The sequence below is a fragment of the Vombatus ursinus genome, unplaced genomic scaffold (assembly GCF_900497805.2).
Source record: "Vombatus ursinus unplaced genomic scaffold, bare-nosed wombat genome assembly UNPS02006779.1, whole genome shotgun sequence".
NCBI classification, from domain to species: Eukaryota; Metazoa; Chordata; class Mammalia; order Diprotodontia; family Vombatidae; genus Vombatus; species Vombatus ursinus.
Genome location: NW_020946557.1, coordinates 8,498,055 through 8,523,153, shown reverse-complemented (window position 1 = coordinate 8,523,153; position 25,099 = coordinate 8,498,055). Strand labels below are relative to the sequence as shown.

General features: G+C 37.8%; 1 protein-coding gene across 1 annotated transcript in view; it reads right to left on the bottom strand.

Annotated features, from left to right (window-relative positions):
- Positions 1-25,099, bottom strand: part of SLC35F1 (solute carrier family 35 member F1) — a 534,036-nt gene that overhangs the window by 78,637 nt on the left and 430,300 nt on the right. The gene's annotated exons all lie outside the window — the stretch shown is intronic.

Genomic DNA, 25,099 nt, shown 5'->3' with positions numbered 1-25,099 from the left:
CCATAAGTAGTCATCTTTGCCTTTGTCTTGCCACTGGACTTCGATGACTCTGGAGGAAAAAGTGAGGCTGATGACTTTGCACAGTTCTGCCCCACTCACACCTAATTTATGGGCAAGTCAAGACATCACCCTTGTGATGTCATTGGCCCTCTGAGAAAATGAAGGATGAACAACAATAACAATAATTTATATTTCTGTAGTCCTTGTGTATATTGTCATTCTAATAGCTCATTTCACTCTGCATCAGTTCATAAAAAGTCTTCCCATTTTCTCCAATTTCCTCCCCTATGTTATTTCTTATGGGACAATAACATCCCATTATATTCATATGCCACAATGTGTCAGTCATTCCCCATTTGGGTACTCACTTAATTTCTGATCCTTTGTTACCAAAAAGCATGCTGCTCTGAATTTTTGACATGTATAGACTTTTCTTTCTGTATTTGATCTCCCTGGGGCCAACAGTAGGATCTCTGGGTCAAAGTTTAATAACTTTTCTCATATAATTTCTCAGTTCAATTTCATAGTTTAATCACTTTTCTGATGTAATATTTTCCCCCAGAATATATGGAGCAATTTATAGCACCACCAACAGTGTATTAGTCTGTCTGCTTTCCTGCAGCCTTGAGAAATTTTCATAAATAACCAAGTATGCCTCAGATGTGCCCCCAACATGCCATTAGAAGCTGAATATTATTTTCAGCCAAAGCAGCCCTGAAAATGCACCAACTTTCTGGCACTGCAAAGACCAGACTCCAGGATCCCCAATTTCCAATGTTTCCTCTACTACCAGTGCTTTTAAGACTTATGCAGGTCATTGAACTATCCACTGTCTCAGTTTTCCCTCTTGTAAAAGAGGAAGAAAAACTAGAATACTAACTCACTCCACAGGGTGCTGTGAGGTATTGTAGGTGATAAAGCACTCTGACATGACATAGGGCTATATGAATGCTAAGCAGGGCTATGATGATTGATTGACAAGCCAGAACTGTGGGGATATTAAGTGTAGGGAGGGCCCAAGAGTAGGGGCAGTATTATGGAGTGGGAGCTACCATGCTTGATAAAGAGAGGTTGTAGCACAGTTAATTAACAAGCCGAGTTAATGATCCCACAAGATGAGGTAATACACTGCCCTTATGACAGTCTAGATGAACTGGATGCACTCCCATTTAATAGGTAAAATGATGCTTGGTAGGGAATCATTCATAGCAGCATAAAACGGCTGGTGAGTTGTTTTTTAAATACCACATGATGGTGTTTCATAGTGGAAATGTTCAGATCCATGAGCCACTATTGGCATTTTATTATCTTGTTATTCTTTAAAGGAGATAGTAGGCAATGGAGCTGAAAGTCTGCATCCCTGCTGTATTGTACAGGGATGGACCAAAGATAACCTTTTTGGTAACCATCATCACTATCAACCAGATCCGTTCATTCATTCAATAGCCGTTTGTGTGTGGTACATTGGATGATCTTCCTTCTGAAATATGCAAGGCACCCTCAAATTATACAGGGCCTTAGAGGAAAAAGGATAAAGAAATAAAGAAAAAAGAAAAAAAGAAATAAAGAAATAAACAACTTTAACCCTGCACTACTCAGAGATCATTTAGTCAGATCTCTTTTTAGAGATAATGAAACAGAGACCCAGAGGAGTAAAGAGACCTGTCTGAAGTCACACAGAGGTTGGTTGGTGGCATATAGCCAACTTTCTTTATTCCTGGTTTACTCTATTAGATTGTAAGCTCTTCGAGGGCAGGGACTGTCATTTATCTCTTTTTGTATCCTCAGCTCTTAGCACAGTGCCTGACACTTAATAAAGGTTTACCCAGTGATTGATCCAAATTAGGTGCTCTGAACTCCCTATTTGGAGCAAGCCTCATCTTTTTCATTAACATTTTTCATAATCATCTTCTATTGAACTAAAACCCCACTCTCTTGGACTTGCTATATAATTCAATAGGACAGTTTAATGACTGTTATTAATGACACACTCTTGAGGGACACACTTTTTTATCTCTGGCTACTGGAAACATAAATATGAGTAACTTCTTACATGTAATGTTATGGAAGAAACACACCTCACTCTGTTTAAACTTGGTCAGAGACACTTTTTTTTTTGGTTAGGCAATGGGGTTAAGTGACTTGCCCAGGGTCACACAGCTAGTGAGTGTTATGTGTCTGAGGCTGGATTTGAACTCAGGTCCTCCTGAATTCAGCGCCGGTGCTCTATGCACTGCACCACCTACCTGCCCCAGAGACACTTTTATTGTTATTACAAATGACTGCAGGGAGAACTGTTGCCTGAAATGGTTTTCCCCCTACCAGTCAAAGAACTCTGATAACCAGCAATTATACCTGATATTTATAGCATAAAATTAAGAGGTAAACTCAAATACTGTTAATAAGAGCTAACATTTATATAGCACTTACTATGCACCAGGAACTGTGCTAAAAACTTTACAATGTATTATCTCATCTGGTCCTCACAGCAACCCTGGGAGCTAGGTGCTATTATTAGTCCCATTTTACAGATGAGGAAACTGAGGCAAACAAATGGCCAAGGGTCACATAGCTAGGAAGTGGCTGATGCTGGATTTAAACTCAGTTCTTCTTGACTCCAGGCCCACTGTTCTATCCCAAAGAGACCAGGATTGAGTTTGCAGTTCTTGGATAAATCTACATTCCAATAATTTTTATCACAGTAATGATAAATGCTGGTGATGAGAAGAACATATTATAGAAAGCTTAATCAGTGTTTTGAATTCCCAAGGAGCTCAGCACATGCTTCTTCAAATTACATCCATATAATAGTAACCTTTAGCATCAATTATTTAATTTGGGTCTTTAGGCTTCCACAATATAAACCACATATGAATTTGCTCAATGCTCATTCATTTTGTGTGTATTCTTGTGATGCCTTTGTAAATATAGTTTTAGATGGTAAACTCATAGTGGGTAAGGAGTTATCTTGTATGATCAGTACCCAATGACCATGGAAAATGAGGCAGTTAAGTTATTTTTATAACATCTCTGTATCATATATTTTTGTGGCATCATTACTTTTAACAATTACTTTTAACCCCTTGCAGAAATACAATAAGCCTAACTGGGTTCAAGTAAGCATTGGGATTCTATCTAATAATGTTCCATGGCCAAGGAAAATGGGTACAAAATAACAGATGGTAAAAACTGATTTTATGTTTTAAGCCCTTCATCCTCCTGGGTACAGAGAGAGCTATACAGGCTTATCCTGAATGTCTTAACCATGCTACTTTGTCACTTAGCATACATGGGAATTGCATAACAATTTGTAACTATTTCAGCAAAAATATTGAATTGTATGTGGTTTCCTTGGTTCAGGTTGGTACAGGATCTCAGCCTTTCTTAGGCTTGCAAGTGCCAATACTGTGCTGACTTCGCAACACTGACTCCAAGAATCATGGGTTCGAGAATGCTCAGAGGTCACTCAGTTTAACTACTCCTTGAAGCAAGATTCTATAAACATTCTAGGCAAGGGGTCATCCTGCTTCTCTTTATAAACCTTCAATAACAGGGAACTCATTCCCTCTTTAGGCTAAGGCCAACCATTCTACCTTGAAGAAACTTTTTACTAAGAAATTTATTTCCAGTTTAAATCAGAATCTGCCTTTGCAATTTCCACACATTGTTCCTAGTTCTACCCTTTGAGCATGGATCACATCCAATCAACCTTTCACATGACAGCCCTTTAAATCAAGTAATATGTCTAGAAAGAAACGAGGTGAGTCTGGCATGACTTATTTTAGTCATGAGGATCAAATGAGTTAATAAACGTAAAGTGCTTTGCAAACCTTAAATTGCTACATTACTATTATTGGTGTTTTTCCTCTATTGGCATGTATCCAGGGCATAATAGAGAAGCTCCCCCAACTTGTCAGTCTGGATACCACTGCTTACTTTGGTGTTGTTATTCAGTTGTTTCAGTCATGTCTGACTCTTCATGATCCCATCTGGCGTTTTCTTGGCAGAGACACTAGGATGTTTGGCCATTTACTTCTCCACCTCATTTTTCAAATAAGGAAACTGAGGCAAACAGAGTTAAGTGACTTGCCCAGGGTCACACAGTCAGTAATTGTCTGAAGCCAGATTTGAACTCAGGAAGATGAGTCTTCCTGACTCCAGGTCTGGAATTATCCACTACACCACCTAACTGCTGGAATCTAATGATAAAACCAGAAAACATCATAGATAGATATCATGGAATTCTAGACAAGAAACTGAAGACCACAGGGATGTGGGGTGTTTTTACCACTCTGTCAAGTGAAGGCAGGGGTTTCAGAAAAGAAAGGAGGATGGGAAGTGAGAAACCAGGAAAGAGGATGAAATCCGAGAATAGAATTTTTGTTTGAGGAACTTTGTCACTTTCAAATATTTGATGTGCTATTGAGTGAAAGGAGGTGTAGAGTTGTCCTCTTTGGCCTCAGAGGGCAGAAGTAGGAGCACTGAGTAGAACCTGCATGGAGGGGAACTTATAATCAACATCATGGAAGGTTTCCTAACAATCAGAGCTTTCTAAACTGGGAATGAATTCTCTCAGTAGAGTAGATAGTGGGTTCTTCCTCAGGGGACATTTTCAAGTAGAGCCTAGATGATTACTTTTTGGGTTAGGGAGCAAGGTGGTGTAGTGAATAGAGCACTGGGCCTGGAAACAGGAAGGCCTGAGTTCAAATCCAGCCTCAGATTCTTGTTAGGTAGGTAACCCTGGCCAAATCACCTGCCTTGATTTTCTCACCTGTAAAATTGGGGGTAATAATAGCACCTACCTCTCAGCCTTTTTGTGAGGATCAGATGAGGTAGTATTTATAAATCACTACATAAATTATAGCTATTATTATTGATGTAGAAAGTGTTCTTTTTCAGGTACAGATAGAACTTAGAGATCTTTCTAATTCTAATTCTGTGACTCTGTTCATTCTTTCAAAATAGAGCAGGTTGAATAGTTTTTGATGAAGTTCTTTGACTCTAACAGGGTATCTCTGGGTTATAAAAATCGCATTTACTTTGATGCCTTGCAATCATTGAAGAGATGGATCAAGGTCACTAGGCTAACATGGAGAAATTGCTCTACATGCTTAAGTGGCCATAAAAGTCATAGGTAATCTCCATAATGATGCTATATTGTGTTTACAAACATGTTAGGCAGGCAGCACCCCACCAAAGGGAAATCTTTTTACACCTCTCCAAGAAAGAAGCTCTCTCTACTACTGAAGGTCAGTATGTGCCCTGCATCTCAGAGTCAACATTTATAAAAGTGCTTTAACATATATTATCTCATTTGATTCTCACAACAACCCAATGAGGTAGGGGCTATTATTACCCGCATTTTACAGGTAAGGAAACTGAGCCTGAGAAGTAAGTGGAAAGCTCAGAATTACCTAGTAAGTGTCTGAGGCAGGACCAGTACTGAAATTTTCTTGATTCCAAGGCTATCCATAATGCCACCTAGAAAAGACTTATCCTACCAGAACGTTACCTGCAGGCATTGAAAAGTTAAGTCACTGTGAGGACAGGGTCAGGTTGACAGTTATGTATCAGAGGCAGGACTGGAACTCAGATCTTTTTGACACCAAGGCTGGCTCTCTATCCACTGCACAATGGCTGCCTATATGAGAGGGTTAAGTCCCTTAAGCTGATTTACAAAAATGATACATTATAGGCTTACATCTTCATTTTGATAATATACCTTTCAGACATGGGTGGGATATATACATAACAAGATAAAGAGATAACCAATGAACAGCCTGTGGGCTCCAACAGTATCTTTGCAATATCAGAACTCAAGGAAGGTGCCTCGCCTATTGGGCAGATCTCCTGTGGTAAACTGACAGGATGACAAGTACATGAGTCCTACAAGATGGTGACCAGTCACATTTGCATTGTTAGATGGAATCCTCATATCAATGAGATCACAGATTCACTGTTCTGTTACAGAATGAAATGCAACAGTCCTTATATTTAGAGAGCATCTTTTTGGCTTAGTAATAGCTCACTTTTCTAGAGAACTTTCAGATTTATAGTTTTCTTTACATCAGTCCCCTGAGGCAGGTAGTACAAGGTAGTCTCTATTGGCATTAGAAAGGCAACATGGTAGATGACATGGAGCCCTCAGTCTGAAGTGAGGAGCCATGTTCAAATTTGGACTCTAATGCTTACATTATGTCTATAAGCAGGTCTCTCAATCTCTATGAGCCCAGGTTTCTTTATGTTAAATGAGTGGAGTCCAATCTAGCAAACATTTATTAATTGTCTACTCTAGGGAGGGTGTGTGGTACAGTGGGAAAAGTACAACTTCTGGAGTCAGAGGATTTGGATTTATATCCTAAAGAGGCTTGTTAACTGCTTGACCTTGGGCAAGTAATTTATCTCCCTTGAGCCTCAGTTTCTTTACCTGTAAAGTGAAGAATTTTGGCTTGATGGCTTCTCTGTTCTCTTCCTGTTCTCTCTTTATGAATCCATGATTTTATGATCTGCGAGCCACTGCAATAAGCACTGGGATTTTGAAGACTAAATGAAAACTATGGTCAGTCCTCAAGGAGCTTACATTCTATGCAAGGGGATGATGATACAATATGCACACAGATGAGGATGTCCATGTTAATTTGAGGAAGTAGAAGCTGGGGGCTCTAACAAGACATTCAAGACAGGCTTCTTGTAGGAGATGGTACATGAGGAAAGCAGGAAGTCAATAAGTATTTATTAAGCACCCTCTAGTTGCCAGGCACCGTGCTAAGCACCAGGGATACAAAAAGAGGCAAAAGACAGTCCCTTTCCTCAAGAAACTCACAGTGTAATAGAGGAGACAACTAACAAATAACTATGTACAGACAAACTACAGAAAGGAAAAACTGGAAATAACCAACAGTTGGAAACAATCAACATTGCCTTCCATTTTACATTTAAGCAATAACTCTTCCTGGTTTCACAGGATAAGCTACACGTACACCAAATGCAATACACATATATACATGCATGTATACACAAAGTGTATTTACATATGTATATGTGTACACATGTGCATATTACACACATGTATGTATATATGAAGTAAGAAATTCACTCAGATTTATAATAGATAAAGAAATATATGGATCATATAAAGAAATTTACTCTGAGATACATCTTAGAATGAAGTTCTTTAGTCTGCATACATTTGTTGTTTTTCAGTCATTTCATTCATGCCTGACTCTTTGGGACCTCATTTGGGGTTTCTTGGCAAAGATACTGGAGTGCCTTGCCATTTCCTTCTCAACTGCATATATTAGCATGTAATGATAATAGCTAGCATGTATATATTACTTTAAAGTTTGCAAAGAACTTTATAGATATCTCATTTGATCCTCATAACAACCCTAGTAGTAGGTGCTATTATTATCCCCATTTTACAGTTGAGGAAACTGAGGCAGACAGAGGTTAGGTAACTTGCTCAGGGTCACAAAGCTAAGATTTGAATTTGTCTTCCTGACTGTGGGTCCAGTGTTCTCTCTGTTGAGACACCTAACTTGCCTATGAAAATATTATGAAACATATATAACACTACTTACATAACACATTATATATAATATTATTCTGACAATATTAGCTAACATTTATATAGGGCTTTAAAGATTGCAAAATTCTTTACATCTCTTATATCATTTGATCCTCATCTCAATCCTGTGATAGGAATGGTATTATTACTCACATTTTACAGATGAGAGTGAGAGAGGTAAAATGACTTTGTCAGGGTCACACAGCTAGTAAGTATAAGAGGCAGGAACTCAGATGAAGGTCTTCCTGACTCATACTGAATCTTTGGAAAACAGAAGTCAAAATCCATAGGAATAAGGTTAATCTTACACAGAGAAAGCTGCCAGTGTGTGTCATTATTTTAAAAAAAAGTGCTGAAACACCTGCTCCCAGTCCAGTGCAGAATAATGAGGGATTGACCTACTCTTGCCTTTCCAGAGTTCATTGAATTTTCTACCTTTCAAACACTTCTTTCTCTTGCTTTCTGCTTCTCATTATCACTGCCCTCCAGCTACACTTCTGGAAAAGAGCCTCCCCAACACCCCCCCCCCCCCCCCACCCCCAACTCCAGCTCAATCTGTCAGTGGCCCAAGCTGAAGTGTTACAATGAGAAGGTGATTTAGGGAATTGGAGGTGAGCACTGGGCTCCCATCTCCAGCTTCTAATTGGTGAATCTCTCGTTGCTTCTAACGGTAACAGATCTTTTTATGGGCCCCTTCTCTGGGAGCAAATTTGAAAGCCTATCAGGAAGGAGCTTTAAAAAACAAAAGCAAACCCCAGAGTGTCTGACATACCAAGCTTCTCTCTTAGCTGAAAGGCCAAGTGCAAAAAGATTCCTATAACTGGAAAACTTCACATTCACAGGCCACACAGGGGACACTATCCTTTTTAATTCTGTGGCCTAGAAATGTAACTACCCCAGAGTCATTTTCAAATGTAACTGAGAATGTCATCCCTAAGAAGGCTGCTTTTCTGATAGACAGACTTTCTGGAATATACTTGACCTCAGACTTTAGCCCTAGTTAATTCAACTCTCTGAAACTCCTCATCTGTAAAATGGGGATACTGATTTTTTTGCCACCTACTTCCCAGGGTGCTTTGTCAACTTCAAAGCACCATATAAATATGAGTAGATAATACATTGTTAGGTATATTATTATTATTATGTTATTACGGCTGTTATTCCAATTCAGAATATGACTTCTCTTTTGTTTCAGACTATTTAAAATATGTTTTTTTGTCCCTGCATTCAGTAACGTTCAGTAAACCACATACTTAAAGCCATGTAGGTATGAGCTTACAAAATGTCAAGGTTATATTCTTTTTGGTGAGGCATTTGGGGTTAAGTGGCTTGCCCAGGGTCACATAGCTAGTAAGTGCCGAGTGTCTGAGGCCGGATTTGAACTCAGGTCCTCCTGACTCCAAGGCCAGAGGTCTATCCACTGTACTACCTAGCAGCCCCTCAGGGTTATATTGTTTAAAAATATTCCAGCAGGGCATTGTTTTGGGTTCTCCTATTCCGCCCAAGTAAATCAAACTAACAAAATGTTTCACTAGGCTGTTTGGCATCCATTTTCTAGGAAATGTGCATTTCTAGGATTTACACAGTGATTCATGCCTAGCCAATTTTCCTGTTACTCTTCATAAGGATTTATCACAAGCTAGTTCTTTACATCTTCTGGTGCCATTCATAAACCTCTAGCTACTGAAGTACCTGCACTTCCCCTACCAAAGAGGAAAAAAAAGAGGTCATTTCCAGACATGGAAAATTTGGGGCAATTATTTAGAGATCGAGGTTACTAGGAGATTGAGGGAATTACTCACGGAGTGCAAGCCTGCCTAGGATCATTAAAAAGAAATCTCTTGCAGGCTGGCAGATACAAGTTATTTTCAAATACACAAAGGATATGCTATTTTGGCAGCATGGGAAACTCCAAATATGGGAATTCCTTCCACTAGGACACGTTGCAGCCCATCTAATACCTCATGACTCAACTTAGACACTCCCTATTGCCTCTAAGATAAAACACAAACTATTATGTTTGGTGGTTAAAGTCCTTTAAAATCTTGCTCTTGCCTCCCTTTCCAAGTTTATTCTCGATTTCTCCCTTTCGTGTGCTTTATATTCTAACCAGACTGATACAAGACAATCCATCTTCTCTCTCTGGGTCTTTGCAATATGCTGTCCCCTATGCCTGGAATGCTCTCCCTTCTCACTTTCACCTCTTAGAATCCCTTGCTTTCTTTGAGCCTAAGCTTAAGGGCCTCTGCTTACAAGAAGTCTCACTGATCCTGGTTGTGTCCCATAGAGCCAAACAGAATAATTAAAATCCCTTATTCACATTATAGCCCTTCAAAGACTTAGAGACTACCATCAGGTCCCTCTTAATGCTTCTATTTTCCCACTAAACAGTCCCATTTTTTTTTTCAGCCAGTCTTCACATGAACACGGCTCTAAGATCCCTTTACTATCCTAGTTGCCCACCTCTGGATTCGTTTCAGTTTGTCAATATCTTCTAATATGTAGTGCCTGGCAGTGAATACAATATTCTGAATGTGGTCTGAGGGGAATACTGTTCTCCTTGTTTTTGACACTATAACTAATGTAGCCCAAGATTTCTTTTTTTTTTTTTTTGAGTCTCTATATCACCCTGATGACTCATTTTTAGACTGTAATCCATTAAACCTCCAGAGTAACTTACACTTGAAGAGTTGATGTGACCTGATAGAAAGAATTCTAGATTGTGCCGTCCCTTCTCTCAGCTTCTAATCCTGACTCTGCTACGTGTTAGCTATGTGACTATTGACAAGGCACTTAACACTGGCTCAGTCTTCCATTTTGTCATATATAAAATGAGGCCAATAATACCTGTTTTATGGAACGAATGTTTCAGTGATTCATATAAGAGCTTTGAAAATTGGAAAGTCCTATTCACATAATAATATTATATCCAGTAGATAGAGTGCAGATACTATGATAGATACTGTGCCATCTTGCTGCTTCTATGTAATGTATTATTACAATAACTGTAGAAAGTCTGCTAAGTTTCCTCATCTATAAAATGAACTAGAGAAGGAAATGGCAAACCACTCCAGTATCTTTGCCAAGAAAACCCCAAGTGGAGACACATAGAATGAAACCTGATTGAAACAACTGAACAATAATAACAACAACAAATACTAAGCATATACTAGGTTCAACTAATCTAGTATACAGGTTTATAAGGCCAAGTCAGCTTATCTTAACGAAGAAAGTTTTAGACAATCATAGAATTTTTGAGCTAGAAGGGATTTTAAAGGACATCTAATCCAATCTCTCATCTCATGCAGAAAACTTCTCCATTATTCTGATATGTATAACTTTTATGCCCACTGGAATACATCCGGTGATAGAAACTCACTACCATACTTTTATTGGACAGCTAATTATTATTATTATTATTATTATTTTGTGAAGTTGTTGGGGTTAAGTGACTTGCCCAGAGTCACACAGCTAATGAGTGTTATGTCTCTGATGCCAGATTTGAACTCAGGTCCTCCTGACTCCAGTGCCGGTGCTCTATCCACTGCACCACCTACCTGCCCCCAGCTAATTATTTTTTAAAAAAATCTTCCTTATATTGAATTGAAATCTGTCTCCCTGCAATTTCCACCCCATGGTACTTATAATCACTTCTGAAAAATTAAAAAAAAATGAGTTTATCCCTCTTCTATATGATAACTCTTTAAATACTTGACAACAGCTATTATGACCCTAAGTAAGACTTCCCTAAGCTAATCATCCCCAGCGCATTCAAGAAATCCTCAACTGACCAAGATTAACTGTCCTTTATTCTCATAATGTCTTTCTTAAAATGTGTTGCCCCCTGTCACCCTTTTGACTAAAACTGAATTAGGTGGATAGAGTGCTGGGCCTAGAGTCAGGAAGACTCATCTTCCTGAGTTCAAATCTGGCTTTAGACACTTACTTGCTGTGTGATCCTGGGCAAGAGACTTAACCCTATTTGCCTCAGTTTCCTCCTCTGTAAAATGAGCTGGAGAAGGAAATGACAAACCACTCTAGTGTCTTTGCCAGGGAAACCCCAAATGGGATCATAAAGAATTGGATACAACTGAAAACAACTAAACCGCAAACCTGTATAGATGACTTTTAAATAATTGTGGGAGTTGGCATTAATTTCTACCAAATTTCATATTTCCAGGTTTTGTCTATTGGTCTGGCCTTTTGAGGTACCTGGATTCTACAATACACCAAAATTACTGTTTCTTCCTACCTCATACCCAACCTTTTGTCATCAGTAAATTAACTAATGCTTGCTTGCATCCAAGTTACTAACAAAAATGTTGACCAAAAGATAGAGCCTCAAGGCATATTCCATAGGTTTATATCTATCCATTGGAAAATACTTGGGGTACAGTGGAAAAGCAATGGCTTTAGAGTCCGAGGACGTGGATTCAAATCCTCCCTCTGATGATTCAATTAATCAAACAAAAAGTGTCGATTAAGCACCTAATATGTGCCAAACATTTTGCTAGTCACTGGAGATACAAGTACAAAGAATTAAATAATCCTTGCAATAAGCTTACATTCTAATGGGGAGACAGTAGTTACATATACAATCGTATATAGCATAAATACACAGTAAATGCAACTACATACAGAATAGTTAAATATAAAGTATTTGGGGGACAAGGCACTAGCAGTTGGGGAAATTAGGAAAGGCTTCATTTTGAAGATGGTGCCAGAGATTCATTTTAACAGGAGAAAGGGACTCTTTGAGGCAGAGAGAAGGAGGAAACCCATTCCAGCTAAGGGAAATGGAGCACAGAGAAGGGAGAGACATGAGGTGGATAGACTAATTAGGAGGCTGTTGAAATAATCTAGGGGAGTAGTAACTTAGTAACTAAGGTAGTAACTGTGTGAGTATAGAGCAAGGGGGGATGTGAGATGAACAGGAAAGAAGGAGGTGTGAAGGAGAATAGACTTTCCAGCAGAACAGTAAGATTATGACCTTTACACACTAAAAGGATGGTGGTACCTCTGATGCAGCAGCTAGGTGTCACAATGGATAGAGTGCTGGGTATGCAGTCAGGAAGACTCAACTTGCTGAATTCAAATCTGGCCTCAGACACTTATTAGCTGTTTGACCCTGGGAAAGTCACTTAAGTCTGTTTGCCTTAATTGCCTCATCTGTAAAATGAGCTGGAGAAGGAAATTGCAAAATGGAGAAGAAAACCCCAAATGGGGTCACAAAGAGTTGGACACGACTGAAAAATGACTGAACAACAAAAAACTTCTGACAGAAATGGTGAACTTGTGGGACTTTGGACAAGTTACTTTAGCTTCCCTGGGTCTTAGTTTCCTATCTGTAAAGTGAGTTGGAGAAGTTGGACAAGATGGCTTCTGACAAGCAAAACACTGTTGAGAATGGGCAGGGAGAAAGGAGAGAGAGAGAGTAGGATTAACAGGGAAAATAGAATGGAGGGAAATACATAGTAATCAGAATGGTGAAAAAAATTTTTACAGCAAATTTCTTTGAACAGAGTCTAATTTATAGAAATAAGAGCCATTCCTCAATTGATAAATGGTCAAAGGATATGAATAGGTAGTTTTCACATGAAGTAATCAAAGCTATCTATAGGCATATGAAAAAAAATGCTCAAAATCACTAATAATTAGAGAAACGCAAATTAAAACAACTCTGAGGTACCACCTCATACCTGCCAGATTGGCTAATAGGACAGAAAAGGAAAATGACAATGTTGGAGGCAATGTGAGAAAATTGAGACACTAATGCACTCTTGGTGAAGTCATGAAGTGATTTAACCATTCTGTAGAGCAATTTGGAACTACGTTCAAAGGGCTATAAAACCATATACCATATACATATAGCATATACATATACTAGGTCTGTATCCCAAAGAGATAAAAAACAAAATAGAAAAGGGTCTATATGTACAAAAATATTGATAGTAGCTCTTTTAGTGGTGGTAAAGAATTGGAAATTGAGGGGATGTCCATCAGTTGGGGAATGGCTGAACAAATTACGGTATAGAGTGTGATGGAATACTATTGCATTGTAAGAAATGATGAGCAGGTTGCTCTTAGAAAAACCTGGAAAGACTTATGTGAACTGATATAAAGTGAAATGAGCAGAACCAGAACATCGTATACAGTAACACAAATATTGTATGATGATAAACTGCGAATGATTTAGCTATTCTTAGCAATACAACGATCCAAGATAATTCTGAAGGACTTATTATTGAAAAGTGCTATCCATCTCCAGAGAAAGAACTGATGGAGTCTGAATGCAAATCAAAACATACTTTTCCCTTACTCTCTCTATTTTTCTTGGTTTTTATTTTTTGGTTTGTGTTTTCTTTTACAACATTACTAACTTGGAAATATGTTTTGCATGGCTGCACATGTATGACTTATGTTAAATCTGAATGAGGTAAGGAGGGAAGGGGGGAAGGAAGAGAATTTGGAACTCAAACATTTTAAAAAACAAATGTTAAAATTGTTTTTACATGTAATAGGAGAAAAATAAAATATTAAATTAGATGGCTTCTGACATTCCTTCCAGCTCTAGTTTTATAATAATAAGATTTTGAATGCAGTGATTCAACAAATTATACATGCAAATTAAAATTCAACAAATATTTATTGAAAGTCTGAGCTCAGCAACGTGCTAGGTGCCATGGATTACAAAGATTAAAAAAATTTAGTCTTTTATCATCAAGGAGTTTGCAGTCTAATAGTGGAATAAAACAAGTACAAAAATCAATATGGTACGAGGTATAATGTCCTAAGAGTAAAGGAAAAGTCTTGAAAAAAGGGTTATTGACAAATCTGAGGAGAGAGAGTTTCTTTTCAACTGAGGGAATCAGAGAAGTCTTTATGAAAGAGGTAACAGTAGTGTATTGAGGCCGAAAGAAAGAAAGGATTTTGAAAGGTGAAGGAGTAAAGGGAGTTTACTCTGGGCACAGGGGTTGGTCTGTAAAAATACAAAAAGAATGCAAGATGATGTAAAGGAAGTAGATTCAGCAGTATCAGACCTTAAACTGTATTATGAAGTGACAGCATTGCTGAAGCGTAAAAAGAATAAATTTGATTATTTTAAATTAAAAATATCCTGTATAAATAAAACCTACATAGGTAAGAATAGAAGGAATGCAGAAAATTGGGGGAAAACTTTCATAGACAAACTCTCAGACAGGATGTGATTGGGTTGGAATATTGCTGTGGTATAGGAAATGATGAGCTGGTTGATTTAGAAAAACATGGAAAGATATGGACCTGTGAAGGAAGATGCTATCCACCTTCAGAGAAACAGAGGGTAGGAGGAAATAAGCATAGTATGGTCACACACACACACACACACATATATATATATGTATGAGTGTATATATGTGTGTATTTATAGATATCTATATGTATATATATATCCACGCTTAATTGTAGCCTTCTTTAGGATAGTAGGGGGAAGGGAGGGGAAAAATAAAGTAAAAAGTGGACAGCAGAGAACAAAAGAAAACCAACAAGGAAGCAAAGAGAAGCTGGGCAACTTTGAAAACGATGTATAGTATTTCTTACATAGGTTTTCTTAAAATGGAAATTTATCCTTTTATATTGAATCCTCTCTTATGGTCTGCTGTGTACACGGCAATTTTTTCTTTTTTTTTCTTTTGTATTTAAGTTTAAAATTTAAAAAAAAATTACAAAAAAAAGAAAATGGTAAAGCTGAAAAAAAAAAGAATGCAGAATGAGACGAGGACATGGTTTGGCTATGGCAGAGTAGGCCAAGGGAAGGGGAGTAAACCACGGCTGGAAAGGTACAATAAATTAGTACCAGATTATGGAGGACCTTTCATGTTAGGCTAAGAGTTTATTGGAACCATGGAGGGATTCTGATCAAGGAAATGATATGGTCAGTTTGAACACTGAGAAGATTATTTTGATAGCTTTGTGAAAGCTGTATTAGAGAGGACCTCTCTTTGAAGTAGGAGGCTATTTCAATAGCCCAGGGAAAAGGTCATGAAGATTATGAAATAAGATACTGGAAGCATATTGGAGTGGAAAGGATGGGCTGAGAAATATTGTCATATAGAATCAACAGTATTTGGCAACTAGATCCAAATCTCCTAAACTTTTCTCTTATTTAGCCTATATATCTCCATTTTCTACACAAAGATATCATGAATTATTAACTAAATGCTTTGCTGAAATTCAGATCCAGTATCTATAGAACTTTTGTTATTTCATTTGATAACCCTACCAAAAAAGGAAATGAGGTTAATTGGCATGCCATATTCTTGGTGAACTGATTTTGACTTTTGGTGATTATTGTTTTCTTTCCTAAGGGTTTTCAAATAATTTATTTTATAATCTATCCAGGAATTTATTGGGGACGAACATTAGAGTCACCAGTACATAGTTTCCTTAGCTACTTTTTTGTGCGATATCATGTTTGAAGGTTTATTAGACTTCTTGAAGAAAAGACAGCAGGCTAGAAGTATTTCTGTGTATTTCTAATATTAATGCATGTTACAAGCTAAACTGTATGAAAATTATAAACTTTTTGCATCCAAGAGCACAATAATTTATTTTTGTTAACAGGTCTGGAATACAGAGTTGCTGTCTTAAGTTAACCTGGAAAAAGTAGTTCAGATCATTAAGACTTGATTTAAATTTCTTTTTTAAAGGAGGAATGAACATAAGAACATGAAAATGACATTAAAGAGACATTTAAAAGCACATATTGTAGGAAAAATGAGAATCTTCTGATAGAATATTAATGATATTCTTTCCTTGCATAACTTTTATTGCTGAGAACATTAAAACAGTGGGTGAAACAATGAAAAGTTGGAGGGAACTGTGTTGGGGGTGGGGATTTTCAGAGAGACACTGATTTTCCAAGTAAAAAAGTCTGAAATTTCCATCATTCTCCAGCAGTTGTTAATAAATCCCAGATAGTGGAGAGAGTGCTGGACTTGGAATAAGGAAGTCGGGATTTCAGATCCTACTTCTGATACCTATTGGCTATGAGTTATTTACTACTCTCTCCTGTTTCTCCTCCTACTTCTCTGATAGCTCATTCACCGTCTCCTTTGCTGAATCTTCATCTAGGTCATGGCTGTTAACCATGATTATCCCATCGGGCCTTGCTGGGGCCCTATTCTCTTCTCCTTCTAAACTCTTTCACTTGGTGATTCCATCAGCTCCCCTGGATTTAATTGTCATTTCTGCACTGATTCTTAAAGCTATTTTTCTTTTTAATCTTTCTGCTGACCTCCAGTCTTGCATCTCCAACATCTATCAGACATATTGAACTGTATGTCCCATAGATATCTTAAACTCAACATATCCCAAACAAAACTCATTATCTTTTGCCCAAAATTTTCCTCTCTTCTTAACTTCTCTATTACTATCAAAAGGTACCACCCTCCTCCCAGTAGCCCACCTTGCAACCTAGGAGTCATCTTCCAGTCCTCAATCTCTTTTACTCCCTTATATCCAATTTGTTGCCAAGGCCTGTCAATATTACTTTTTATAACATCTCTTGCATATGCCCCCTTTTCTCCTCTGACACTGCCACCACTCTCTTGCAGGCCTTTATCACCTCACACCTGGATTATTACAATGACCTTTTAGTTGGTCTGCCTATCACAAGCCTCTAACTCTAGTCTTTCCCCAACTCAGCCATCATATCTTCCTAAAATGCAGATTTGATCATTTAACACTCACCCCACAGCCCTCTGCTTCGTCTCACCCCTACTCAATAAATTCCAATGGCTCTTTAACATTTCCAGGATCAAATATTAAATCCTTCATTTGTTATTCAAAACCCTTCATAACCAGTTCTCTTCCCTGCCTTTCCAATCTTCTTACATCTTACCCGCCTTGTACTCTTCATCCAGTGACACTGACCTCATTGCTGTTCCTTGAACAAGATATTCCATTGCCTGACTCCAGACATTTTCATTGGCTGTCCTTCATTCTTGGAATGATCTCTCTCCTCATCTGTGCCTTCCTTCAAGTCATAGCTAAAATATCACCTCTATTGGAACCTTTTCCTGATCCCTCTTCATTCTAGTACTTTCCTTCTGCCAACTATTTCCATTTTATCCTGTATATAGCATGTTTGTACATAATTGTTAACATATTGCCTCTCCTATTAGACTGTGAACTGCTTGAGACCAGCGACTGTCTTTTTCCTTTCTTTGTATCCTTAGCACTTAAAGTAGTGCCTGGTACATAGTAGGTGATTAATAAATGTTTATTGATTGACCCGCCTCCTCAATTTCACTTGTCACCCCCACCTCAATTTCTTTACCTAAAAAATGGGAATAATAATACTTGAAGTAGAATGTAAGCACCTGGAGGTCAGGGATCATTTAACTTTTCTCTTTGTATACAGAAAATGATATACCTAGAGTAGACCTTGGTACGCACCAGGAGCTTAATAAGTCCTTGTTCGTTGAATAATAGTATTTACATAACCTGACTGTTGTAAAGCTCCAGTAATGGCATTTAGTGACCTTAAAGAGCTAAATAGCTCTTGTTTAAGTTACTCTTATTACTCCTACCACTATTGCTACTATGATTCTCTTTGACTTCACAATCATCTTCTTTCCCTATAGACATGGCAATATAAGGTATTTCTTTCAGCCTGACCTCTCTGTGGTATTTGAAACTATTGACTATCCCTGGGTACTCTCTCTTTCCTGAGATTTTGTGAAACCAATCTTACTTTGTTTTCCTCAAATTTGTCAGGCATTTCTTATTCAGTCTTTTTTGCTAGATTATCAATGCACATTTTGTCCCCCAACCATGGATATCCCCCAAACTTTGTACTGGATTATCTTCTTTTTCTTTTGTACTTCTTCTTTCTTGATGATCTCATCAACTCCCATAGTTCAATGATTATCTCTACTCAGATCATTCAAAAATCTGTATGTCAGCCCTACTTTTTCACCAGAGCTTCATTTTCATACCACCAACTACCTATTAGATACCTCCAACTCTATGTCATAAAGGCATCTTAAACTCAACATATTCAAAATGTAACTCATTATCTTTATTTCCCAAACCCACCCCCCTTTCTAACTTCTCAATTTCAGATAGGGGCACCATTATCCTTCCAATCACTCAGATTTGCAATCTTGGAGCCATCCCTGATTCTTTATTTTCCCTCAAATTGTCCCTTCCCATCCAATCAGTTGACCTTCCTTTAAACTGTCCTTTCCCTTATCTGATTGGTTTCTAAAATTTTGTATGATCGAACTCTATAACAACTCTCTCATCTATCCATTAGATTGTAAGCTTCTTCAAGGGAGGGACTGTCTTTTGCTCCCTAGTGATTAGCACAGTGCTTGGCACGTAGTAGGCTCTTAATAAATGCTGAGTAATTAATCTATCTCCTTCACTCTCGTGACTATCACCCTAATTCAAAATTTTATCTCCTCTCCTCTGAACCATGACAATAGCTTCTTAATTCATCTCCTTGCTTCCAGTATCTCTCTATCTTTCAGATAGCTGCCAACTGATATTCCTAAAGCACAGGTCACTCTTCTTGCCTGAGATTATGAGTAGCAGAAATGAATTCAAATGCAGGTGTTTTGATTGCAAGACTAGAGCTTTGAACCACTACATCTTGCACTCTTACCTCCACTATGTGAATAGAATCCTCTCATATGCCAGCATGATACAGCCTCTTGTGAAGGGGCCCAAAGAAGGGTTGGTGATGCTCCATTTTCCTTTTTGACATTCTGTGAATTAGAAGTAGCCTCCAAGAATTGGAAATCAAGGGGATGCCCATCAATTGGGGAATGGCTGAACAAGTTGTGGTATCTGAATGTAATGAAATACTATCGTTCTATAAGAAATGATGAGCAGGTAGATTTCAGAAAAACCTGGAAACGCTCACATGAACTGATGCTGAGTGAAGTGAGCAGAACCAGGAGAACATTGTACACAGTAACAGCAACATTATGTGATGACTAACTTTGATAGACTTAGCTCTTCTCAGCAATGCAATGATCTATTCCAAAGGACTCATGATGGAAAATGCTGTCCACATCCAGAGAAAGAACTATGGAGTCTAAATGAAGATTGAAGCCTACTATTTTCTCTTTTTTATTGTTATTTTTTCTTTCTTTTCTTGTGGTTTTCCCCTTCTGTTCTGATTCTTCTTTCATATCATGACTAATACAGAAATAAGTTTAATATGATTGTACATGTATAGCCTATATCAAATTGCCTGCTGTCTTAGAGAGAGGGAGGGGAGAGACAGAGAAAAAAATTGGAACTCAAAATCTTATAAAAGTAAATGTTGAAAACTATCTTTGCATGTAATTGGATAAAATACTATTAAGTGAGAAAAAAAGAAGTGGCCTCTAACATGGAACACATCATTAAGAGGGAGAATGAGAAATATGCTGTTGAATGAATGACTAAAATGTGTAGTTTTAAGACTTTCTGCCTTTTAGCAGCAGTATCAGTAGTTCTAAGTATCCCTTCAAATTTACTATTGCTGGAAGCAATTTAAAGGCCTTCATTCTCATAAGTGTAAAGAATCTGGGCTAATGAGTTGGGCCCAGAATTGAATAGGAAAAGATAGGATGTATTAAAGTTGAGAAGTTGTAGAGTCATTAAATGTATAGTACCCCCTCACCAAATAAATTCCTTTTACATTAATAATCTCTTAGCAATATTACATGCCAATCAATCAATCAACTGGCAAACATGTATTAACCACCCACTATGTCCCAGGTATTGTGCAAAGTGCTAGGGACACAAAGATAAAAGTGAAGCAATTCCTGTCCTTAAGGAACTTATATTTTATTGGAGGAGACAGCATACATCATATGCATATAGTTATATACAAAACACGTATGAAACAAATATCAGGTGACAGGGAGGGTAGGGTAATGGAAGCTGGATGATCAGGAAAATCTTCATGTGAAAGGTGGCAATTGAGTTTAATGTAGAATAAAATAAGTGATTCTTATTTTGGTGGAGGGGAGGAAAGAGTATGTTACAATCACAGTCAGCAGTTATGGAGTTGGTCAGTAGTTATGGAGATGGGAAATGGAGTGCCACGAATGAGGAACATGTAAGAAGGCCAAATTGACCAACAGTAGAAATCATGAAGAGGAGGGAAAGGTAGGTTTGGGCAGTGTTGTAGAATGGTAAATGCCAAACAGAGGAGTTTATATAAGGTGCCAGTGCAGTAGGAAGGCATTAGAGTTTACTGAGTAGGAGGATGACATGGTCAAATCTGCTTTTTAAGAAAATAACTGTCACTTATGTAGAAAATAGATTGGAGTAGGTAAAGGCTTGAGGAAGGAGGACCAATTAGGAGGCTACTGCAATATTTTAGGAAAGACTTAATGAGAGAGGGTTGTGGTTTTATGGGTGGAGAGAAGGTAATGAAGGGGAGAAATGTTGTCAAGTATGAAATGATAGTAATCATGAAACAACATATTCTCAGATGAATCAAAATGACAAGGAAGCCAAGGAGAGATGCCTGGTGGCTTTTAGTGGTTAAAACTTGCTGCTAATAATGTATGACAAGCATGTGAAAGGTGGTCTGTAAAAGTCACCATTGAACACATATGTATTATATATATAATAAAAAGAAGTGGGACTATCACAAAGCTAGTGAGAAAAAAACAGAGCCTAAGGACTATAGTCCCGCATCATCTCCCCCGTCTTCCCCCCAATATGAAAAGAATCAGTGGAAGTACTCGACCACACTGAATGTATACTCTACAGATTTATGAAAAAAAAAATCCCATAGGATAAGAAGATGAAGAAGGGGATTCTGATCTGCATAAATAGATTACACACACTGAGGACCTTAAGGATTCTTCACAGCATCAAAGTAAAAATAATCTCTTCCTGATGTGTTTGTAGAATTTTCAGATTTTTTTTTCATATGCTGAATTTTCTTAAAGGGATGTCTATACTTGCTCCTACATCCATCCAGCTCTAGCTGTCCAAAGGTACAAGTTAACATTATTTTTTTAAATTATAAGATTTTAATATTTAAAAAATCAAATACACATCTAAAATTAACATTCATTTGACAAATATTTATTAAATGCAAGACTCTAATGGAGGTGAAAAGATGAATAAGACTTAAGTCCTGCTCTCAAGAAGCTTATAATCTAGCAGGGAAGATAGATATAATGTACATAAATAGCTAAAATAAAAAATTGAGTATGATAAGTGCATTACTCAGGTACGCACATATTATTTTGTAAATTCCAAGGAAAGATAGATGGGGGGAAGAAATCACAAAATACTTCAGAGACAAACTCGCAGTTCCCTGGGTGAGCTCTTATCTGGTTAAATTGAACATTGCCCTGCTCCTTCCCTCACTGCTAGTCTCCCCAGCAGTGGGCTCATGGGGTTTCAGGGTCTCCACTAATAGTGGCCAATGCTTGACGCTCTCTATCCCTCCCCTGAATCCATAAAGGAAAGCTTCTGGTGTTTCCTTCCCCATGGGTTTTATGTCCCAAAGGTCATGCCTTTCCTCTCTTTGTATTGTTGGCACATATCACAGTGCATTCATTGCACACAGTAGGCATCTATTTGAATTTAATGGCACAATTAGTAGTAACAGGTTTGCAGAAGGTAGAAAAAAAGGGGTTAAGGAGAGGGAAGAGGGAGTAAATCCTAAAAGGCAGCAGTGGGGAACGGAGTAAATCCTGTGGCAACATCTAGGTTCAAGTCTCCTGGAAAAGTCATTCAATCTCTCAATGCCCCAGGCAGCTTTCTAGGATAATAAATTGCAGAGCAGGTCCTCTTCTGCTCTGGCAGAGAGAGTTTCCTTAATTGGCGTTCCCATAACAATGACGCAGTAGCTAGGTGGCATGGTGTATAGCATTCTGGGCCAGGAGTCAGGATGACCTGAGTTCAAATCTGACCTGATACCAACTAGCTGTGTGACCCTGGGCAAGTAAGTCACTTAAATCTACTAGAGGAGGAAATGGGAAACCACTCCAGTATCTTGGCCAACAAAAACCTCAAATGGGGTCACAAAAAGTTGGGCATGACTGAAATGACTGAACAACAAAATAGCAATGACATTACAAAATTGACGTCATTTTTAGAGCTGAATTTAGAGTACTATAATGTTTTTGTGTGATGATCTAAACTTAAGACTCCTAGTTTAATATCACATGGAGAAGGAAGTAGAAGGAAAGAAGGAAGAAAAAGAAAAAAGAAAGAGAGTCACCTTTTAAATTCACCACAGCAGATTTTAGACTTTCTCCTTCTTTGCACTAAATGACCTGGAACCGTTTCAGGACCAGACAATAATTGAATGGAAAAAAAATGATAACCTTTCAATGCATCTTATTTCTAAGACTTTGCATAGTAATGCACAGCATTTGGGGAATGGCTGTAGTTGAAGATTAGAAACAGTTCATGATAGTTGTATGCATACAGAGTTTAAAAATTTTCTTTCAAACAAGTGCTAGTGGGCTATGTGTCCACATTTGAAAAGCAAGGTGCTTTTCATTGATTAGAATTAAAACCTTAAAAAGTCAACCTGAGTACTCTTGCAGTCTAATAAAATTAATTTTTTCAGACTAAATAGTTTTAAGGTAATTTTTTTAAAATAAAGACTGGAGTTTGTTTTTTATTCTTCTTTAATTGACTGGCCATTAGAAAAATTACCAATGCTTTCTATTCTATCTATACTTCTCTTTTCTTTTGTTCTTAGGGAAATTTACAGTGGCTAGTGGTAACTGATGAAATCATAGTAAGAAGAGGCTTCTTAAACCTTTGTTGGGGAATCATCCTATTTGCCCAATTCTGATTGTATCAGAGTTCATCATGGTAGGTGGGGTTGAGCCAGCAGGCGGTGCTGCAGGGCTGCCTGGGAGGTGCAGATGGGGTGATCTGTTGGAACAACTACAGGCAGGAGGCAAATTGAGAAAACGGAGCCAGTCAGTGATGTGAATCTAAGCTAGGACAGTAATCAAAATGAACAGAGCACAGAACAAAGCGGGACTGAGGTCGGCAGCAACAGATCCACGGGTTGGTAGAAAGGGTGGATGCCGCCAGATGGTTGGATACAATAGTTAGGTAGATATCAGGTGAACAAGTTGTCCCAGCAATGTTTTGCTTTCATGTGAAACTATTTAAGGAGAATGCCAAGGACCAATTGGACTTTTTTTTTTTTTAAAGCAGCCTGATCTGCTCAGGAATTATGCCCTCCCTGTAAAATCACCTTGTATCTAATTTGTGTATACCTCCATTGACAGAATAAAAGCTCATTGAGGGCAGAGATGGTTTCATTTTTGTCTAGTGCTCCCAGCACCTAACACAGTGCCTGGTATATAGGAGGTGCTTAATAAGTGCTTGTTGACTGCTTATCTCACCATGTGGGCGTAACATTCTAAAATAGGGCTGCTTTGCTTTACACAAATTCAAATAAAAACCTAACTCACCAAACAAATACATTCAACAGATATATTATTTCAATTATGAAAAGGTTCTTTAATTTTTAAATGAATCATCATGAACTTTAACGAATACCCTTCCTAGTGCAATTAAAATATTAATTCAACTGTAAACATTTGAATTTCACACAACTTTTTAGGAACACATATGTTTTTGAAAACAAAGTACACTTATTCAAATAAGCCAAATTTATTGCTGTCACAAGTCAGATAATAACATTTTAGAGCTTTAAAAGAATTCTAAATGCTGGAGGATGGGTCTGAAGATATATAACTAAATAGTTTATTACCATATTTATTGCACAATATTACCATATTGCACAATTCTCATTCCGTCCCCCTTTCCCTTAATATTTTCTTTTAAAATAGACCAGGTGGGAGGAATTATGTGAACATCTGGTAATAATTTTCATTAATCTTTACGTGATTGTCACCCCTACTTATGAAAGAAGAACAACTCAACCAAAGTTACATAAAAATAATCAGTGGCCAAATTTACTGGAATCCAGACCTCCTGATCCTTCCTTCTCTTTTTATTCTGATCCAGTATTCTCTCCTGCATCCAGCTTTGAAATGGGCTGATATTTTTAAAGCTGCTATTTCAAATAGCAGAAAAAAATTAGTGTGTGGGGAGAGGGAATAATATAAGGGAATAATTTTTCTTAATTTTCATCTCAAAATAGGCTAAGAGGAACACTATGCATTAATAGGGTATAAAATATGCAAGGACAGGCAGTGTGTGTGGGCACCTGGTTTGTTTCCACTTGGGCTACCTGATTTACTGTCATTAAGAGCTGAAACTTACCAGAGTACACTGAAGACTGGCTATTTTGGCCTGTTTCTTGAAGCCCATAAACCACAGTCATCATGGTTATTTTTGTTATATGAAAGGCTCAAGAAAAAGAGCCTTAGTCAAATAAAAAATCTGAAACCAATTTACCATTTCCTTTTGGTCAATAACCTAAGCATAGAATCCTCCACTGTGATGAAGCTATGACCAAAAGAAACAGTGATATGACTACTTGACTCGAAATGATTTAGAATTGCAAGAGGCCCTTAGTAATTATCTAGG